Raw genomic sequence first — 6334 nt, 5'->3', positions numbered from 1 at the left:
ATTCCCGAATGTACACGCGGCCGACGCAGTAAAGTTACAACGTTTACGTTAGGCTTTTCCCGGCGTAAAGTTGCCCCTGGGTCTATGAGGCGCAGCCAATGTTAAGTGTGGCCGTCGTTCCCGCGTCGAAATTTTAAAAAGTTACGTCGTTTGTGTAAGTCGTCTGTGAATGGGGCTGGACGTCATTTACGTTCACGTCGAAACCAATGACGTCCTTGCGACATCAATTGGAGCAATGCACACTGGGATTTTTTACGGACGGCGCATGCGCAGTTTGTTCGGCGCGGGCACGCGCTTCATTTAAATGATACACGCCCCCTACCCGCCGAATTTGAATTACGCTGCATGATTTACGCTACGCCGCCGCAACTTTACAGGCAAGTGCTTTATGAATAAAGCACTTGCCTGAAAAACTTGCGGCGGCGTAACGTAAATGAGATACGGGCCAAAGTAGCCAAAACCCGGGACACATAGAAACATCATCCACACTTCTATTAACCCCTCCCATACCGGACACCCCTCCCCCTCTCATACCGGACACCCCTCCCCCTTCCATACCGGACACCCCTCCCCCTCCCATACCGGACACCCCTCCCCCTCCCATACCGGACACCCCTCCCCCTTCCTGCCCAGGACAATTTTCAGATTTCAGCGCTCTCATGCCGCGTACACATGAACGTTTTTTCGGCATGTAAAAAACAACGTTTTTCAGCCTCTAGAAAAAACGACGTTTTTTTCCAACTTCATCATTAAAACGACCTTGCCTACACACGATCGTTAAAAAAAATGCTCTAGCAAAGCGCGGTGACGTACAACACGTACGACGCACTATAAAGGGGAAGTTCCATGCGGATGGCGCCACCCTTGGGCTGCTTTAGCTGATTTTGTGTTAGTAAAAGACGATTTGCGCTTTTCTGTCTGTTACAGCGTGATGAATGTGCGATCTCCATTACGAACGCTAGTTTTACCAGAACGATCGCTCCCGTCTCATAACTTGCTTCTGAGCATGCGCAGATTTTTCACGTCGTTAAAGCCCACACACCATCATTTTTTACAACCCGAAAAACGACATTGTTTAAAACGTCGTGAAAAAATAGAGCATGTTCGGATTTTTTTTGTCATTTTTCAGAACCCGAAAAATGCCGTGAAGCCCACACACCATCGCTTTAAATGAAATTTTTTAAAAACGTTGTTTTTTACATGCCGAAAAACGATCGTGTGTACGCGGCATCACACTTTGAATGACAATTACTCCGTCATGTAACACTGCACACATAGGACATTTGTATCATTTTCTTCCCACAAATAGAGATTTCTTCTGGTGATATTTAATCATCTCGGGGGGTTTATTTTTTGCAAAATAAATGAGAAAATTGCAAAAAAAAATTCTTAGTTTCTGTTACCGTATTTATCGCGGTATAACGCGCTCCCGCGTATACCGCGCACCCCTAAAGTTGCCCCCAATCCTGTGGAATTTTTTTTTTTTTGTACTTACAGTTTTGGTGTCTTGCGCGGCGTCCATCGGCGGCTTCGTCGGGTCCGGCGTCCTTCTGCGGCTTCGGGTGTCCTCTTCGTCGGGTCCGGCGTCCTTCTGCGGCGTCCTCCCCGCTCGTTTCCCGCGCCGAGTTTTGAATACTGCGCCGACATATACAGAGCGCAGTACACTCGTGTATTGTCGGCAATGCTCGACTACCCGCGCTGACGTCCTGTACGTCCAGGACGTGAGCGCGGAAGGAGCCGAGACTGCCCGACTATACCCGAGTGTACTGCGCTCGGTATATGTCGGCGCAGTATTCAAAACTCGGGGGGGGGGGGGGAACGGCGTATACCGCGCACCCACGATTTTGCCCTGATTTTCAGGGCAAAAAAGTGCGCGGTATACGCCGATAAATACGGTATATAATTTTACAAATTAGTAATTTTTCTTCTGCACTGATATTCAGGGCACTGATATTCAGGGCACTGATGGGCACTGATAAGGGGCTGCACTGATAAGGGGCGGCTCTGATATTCAGGGCACTGATGGGCGGTGATAAGGGGCGGCTCTGATATTCAGGGCACTGATGAGAAGACACTGATGGGCACTGATAAGGGGCGGCTCTGATATTCAGGGCACTGATGGGCACTGATAAGGGGCGGCTCTGATATTCAGGGCACTGATGAGGGGCGGCTCTGATATTCAGGGCACTGATGAGGGGCGGCTCTGATATTCAGGGCACTGATGAGGGGCGGCTCTGATATTCAGGGCACTGATGAGGGGCGGCTCTGATATTCAGGGCACTGATGATCGGTGTAAACAATGTACTCTCTGTGCCCTATCAGACCCACCAGTTATCTCCTCTCCTTTCCTCACACAGAGACAGTGCATTAGGAATAGAAATGCCGATAACTGGCAAGTCTGTTTACATGTGACCTGCTATGATTGGACACAGCTGATCACATGGCAAAGGGCCCTTGTTGTTGACCCTTTACCCCAATCTGTGATCACAGAGCACACCCAATGCGTGCCCCATGGAGTTTGCGGGTGGCACGCGTGTATTCACCACTTACCAACCACAATACATCTCTATACATTGGAGGTTGGAAGTGGTTTATCGGGATTACAGATGAAGATATCGACCATGACCCCGGCGCCGTTCTTTTCTGCAGGCGGTCGGCTTTCTCATGAAATCTGTCTGAGACGCTCACAAGCCGCTGGACTAGTTTCTGAGGCGGCGCCCTTACTTTTTCCGCCGGTTCACCCGAGAAACGTCCGATGTGACCAGCTGCTAGCAGTGGCCATCAAAGCGTTAGAACTCTACTCCAGTGATGGGAACTCATGGCATGCAGAGCCCTCTCTGTGGGCACACCAGAGCTGCCACCACTGCCCGCCCTGTGACAAGGGGAGAAGCGAGCGTGGGCTGTCAGTGTATTTCTCCCTCTCACCCCCTTTCTCCCATCAAGCAGTACAGGGCAGGGATCGCTGCCCACTCTGATTCCTCCTGCCTCCCAATTGGCTGCAGGCATGGACCAATGAGGAGCCAGGACAAGTGCACCATGGGACATGTAGTGGGCCAGATTCTCGTAGTTTGGCGTATCTTTGTGCGGGCGTAGCATATCCTCTTTACGTTACGCCTCCGCAACTTAGACGGGCAAGTGCTGTATTCTCAAAGCACTTGCTCCGTAAGTTGCGGCGGCGTAGCGTAAATAGGCTGGCGTAAGCCCGCCTAATTCAAATGTGGAACAGGGGGGCGTGTTTTATGTAAATAACTTGTGACCCGACGTGATTGACGTTTTTCACGAACGGCGCATGCGCCGTCCGTGGAATATCCCAGTGCGCATTGCTCCAAAGTACGCCGCAAGGACGTCATTGGTTTCGACATGAACGTAAATGACGCCCAGCCCAATTCGCAAATGACTTATGCAAACAACGTAAAATTTTCAAAATTCGACGCGGGAACGACGTCCATACTTAGCATTGGTACGCCGCATGTATGCCTCATATAGCAGGGTTAACTTTACGCCGGGAAAAGCCTAACCTAAACAGTGTATCTGTACTGCGTCGGCCGGGCGTACGTTCGTGAATTTGCATATCTAGCTGATTTACATATTTCTAGGCGTAAATCAGCGTACACGCCCCTAGCGGCCAGCGTAAATATGCAGTTAAGATCCAATGGCGTAAGAGACTTACGCCGGTCGGATCTAATAGAAATCTATGCGTAACTGATTCTAAGAATCAGGCGCATAGATACGACCGGCCAGACTCAGAGATATGACGGCGTATCTCCTTTGAGAATCTGGGCCTATGGCTCTATTTTCATCAATTAAAGAAAAACTACAGCCCCAGCATGCCCTGCAAAAATAGGAGGAGGGGCAGAGGGAGAAGAGCGAGAGGAGTGCGGAGACGAGGGCGAGAGGAGTGCGGAGGCGAGAGCGTGAGGAGTGCGGAGACGAGGGCGAGAGGAGTGCGGAAACAGGAGCGAGAGAAGTGCAAAGATGAGATCGAGAGGAGACAAAAGCCACAACAGCCCCTGGAGAAGAGATTTGAGGTCTCGTTGACACCAGATCTCTCCATAAAGAGGACCTGTCACCTCTTATTTCTATTACATGAGATCTCCATAAAGAGGACCTGTCACCTCTTATTTCTATTACATGAGATCTCCATAAAGAGGACCTGTCATCTCTTATTTCTATTACATGAGATCTCTCCATAAAGAGGACCTGTCATCTCTTATTTCTATTACATGAGATCTCCATAAAGAGGACCTGTCACCTCTTATTTCTATTACATGAGATCTCCATAAAGAGGACCTGTCATCTCTTATTTATATTACATGAGATCTCCATAAAGAGGACCTGTCACCTCTTATTTCTATTACATGAGATCTCCATAAAGAGGACCTGTCATCTCTTATTTCTATTACATGAGATCTCCATAAAGAGGACCTGTCACCTCTTATTTCTATTACATGAGATCTCTCCATAAAGAGGACCTGTCATCTCTTATTTCTATTACATGAGATCTCCATAAAGAGGACCTGTCACCTCTTATTTCTATTACATGAGATCTCTCCATAAAGAGGACCTGTCATCTCTTATTTCTATTACATGAGATCTCCATAAAGAGGACCTGTCATCTCTTATTTCTATTACATGAGATCTCTCCATAAAGAGGACCTGTCATCTCTTATTTCTATTACATGAGATCTCCATAAAGAGGACCTGTCACCTCTTATTTCTATTACATGAGATCTCCATAAAGAGGACCTGTCACCTCTTATTTCTATTACATGAGATCTCCATAAAGAGGACCTGTCACCTCTTATTTCTATTACATGAGATCTCCATAAAGAGGACCTGTCATCTCTTATTTCTATTACATGAGATCTCCATAAAGAGGACCTGTCATCTCTTATTTCTATTACATGAGATCTCCATAAAGAGGACCTGTCATCTCTTATTTCTATTACATGAGATCTCCATAAAGAGGACCTGTCATCTCTTATTTCTATTACATGAGATCTCCCCATAAAGAGGACCTGTCACCTCTTATTTCTATTACATGAGATCTCCATAAAGAGGACCTGTCATCTCTTATTTCTATTACATGAGATCTCTCCATAAAGAGGACCTGTCATCTCTTATTTCTATTACATGAGATCTCCATAAAGAGGACCTGTCATCTCTTATTTCTATTACATGAGATCTCCATAAAGAGGACCTGTCATCTCTTATTTCTATTACATGAGATCCCCATAAAGAGGACCTGTCATCTCTTATTTCTATTACATGAGATTTCTCCATAAAGAGGACCTGTCACCTCTTATTTCTATTACATGAGATCTCCATAAAGAGGACCTGTCATCTCTTATTTCTATTACATGAGATCTCTCCATAAAGAGGACCTGTCACCTCTTATTTCTATTACATGAGATCTCCATAAAGAGGACCTGTCACCTCTTATTTCTATTACATGAGATTTCTCCATAAAGAGGACCTGTCACCTCTTATTTCTATTACATGAGATCTCCATAAAGAGGACCTGTCATCTCTTATTTCTATTACATGAGATCTCTCCATAAAGAGGACCTGTCATCTCTTATTTCTATTACATGAGATCTCTCCATAAAGAGGACCTGTCACCTCTTATTTCTATTACATGAGATCTCCATAAAGAGGACCTGTCATCTCTTATTTCTATTACATGAGATCTCCATAAAGAGGACCTGTCATCTCTTATTTCTATTACATGAGATCTCCATAAAGAGGACCTGTCACCTCTTATTTCTATTACATGAGATCTCCATAAAGAGGACCTGTCACCTCTTATTTCTATTACATGAGATCTCCATAAAGAGGACCTGTCATCTCTTATTTCTATTACATGAGATCTCTCCATAAAGAGGACCTGTCATCTCTTATTTCTATTACATGAGATCTCCATAAAGAGGACCTGTCACCTCTTATTTCTATTACATGAGATCTTCATAAAGAGGACCTGTCACCTCTTATTTCTATTACATGATCTCTCCATAAAGAGGACCTGTCATCTCTTATTTCTATTACATGAGATCTCTCCATAAAGAGGACCTGTCATCTCTTATTTCTATTACATGAGATCTCCATAAAGAGGACCTGTCATCTCTTATTTCTATTACATGAGATCTCCATAAAGAGGACCTGTCACCTCTTATTTCTATTACATGAGATCTCCATAAAGAGGACCTGTCATCTCTTATTTATATTACAAGGGAGGTTTATATTTCTTGTAATAGGAATATAAGTGATAAAAAATAAAGGGACGGTGTAAAAATAAAAAGTAAAATAAATAATAAAAATAAAAAGATTTAAAGCG

At 45.2% G+C, this 6334-nt stretch overlaps 1 pseudogene; it reads left to right on the top strand.

Annotated features, from left to right (window-relative positions):
* The window catches only part of LOC120921551, a 183166-nt pseudogene that overhangs the window by 162330 nt on the left and 14502 nt on the right, over positions 1–6334 (top strand).

Source organism: Rana temporaria (genome assembly GCF_905171775.1).
Source record: "Rana temporaria chromosome 2 unlocalized genomic scaffold, aRanTem1.1 chr2c, whole genome shotgun sequence".
Lineage (NCBI taxonomy): Eukaryota > Metazoa > Chordata > Amphibia > Anura > Ranidae > Rana > Rana temporaria.
Note: the sequence above shows the minus strand (reverse complement) of the source record. Positions and strands in the feature narration are given on the sequence as shown.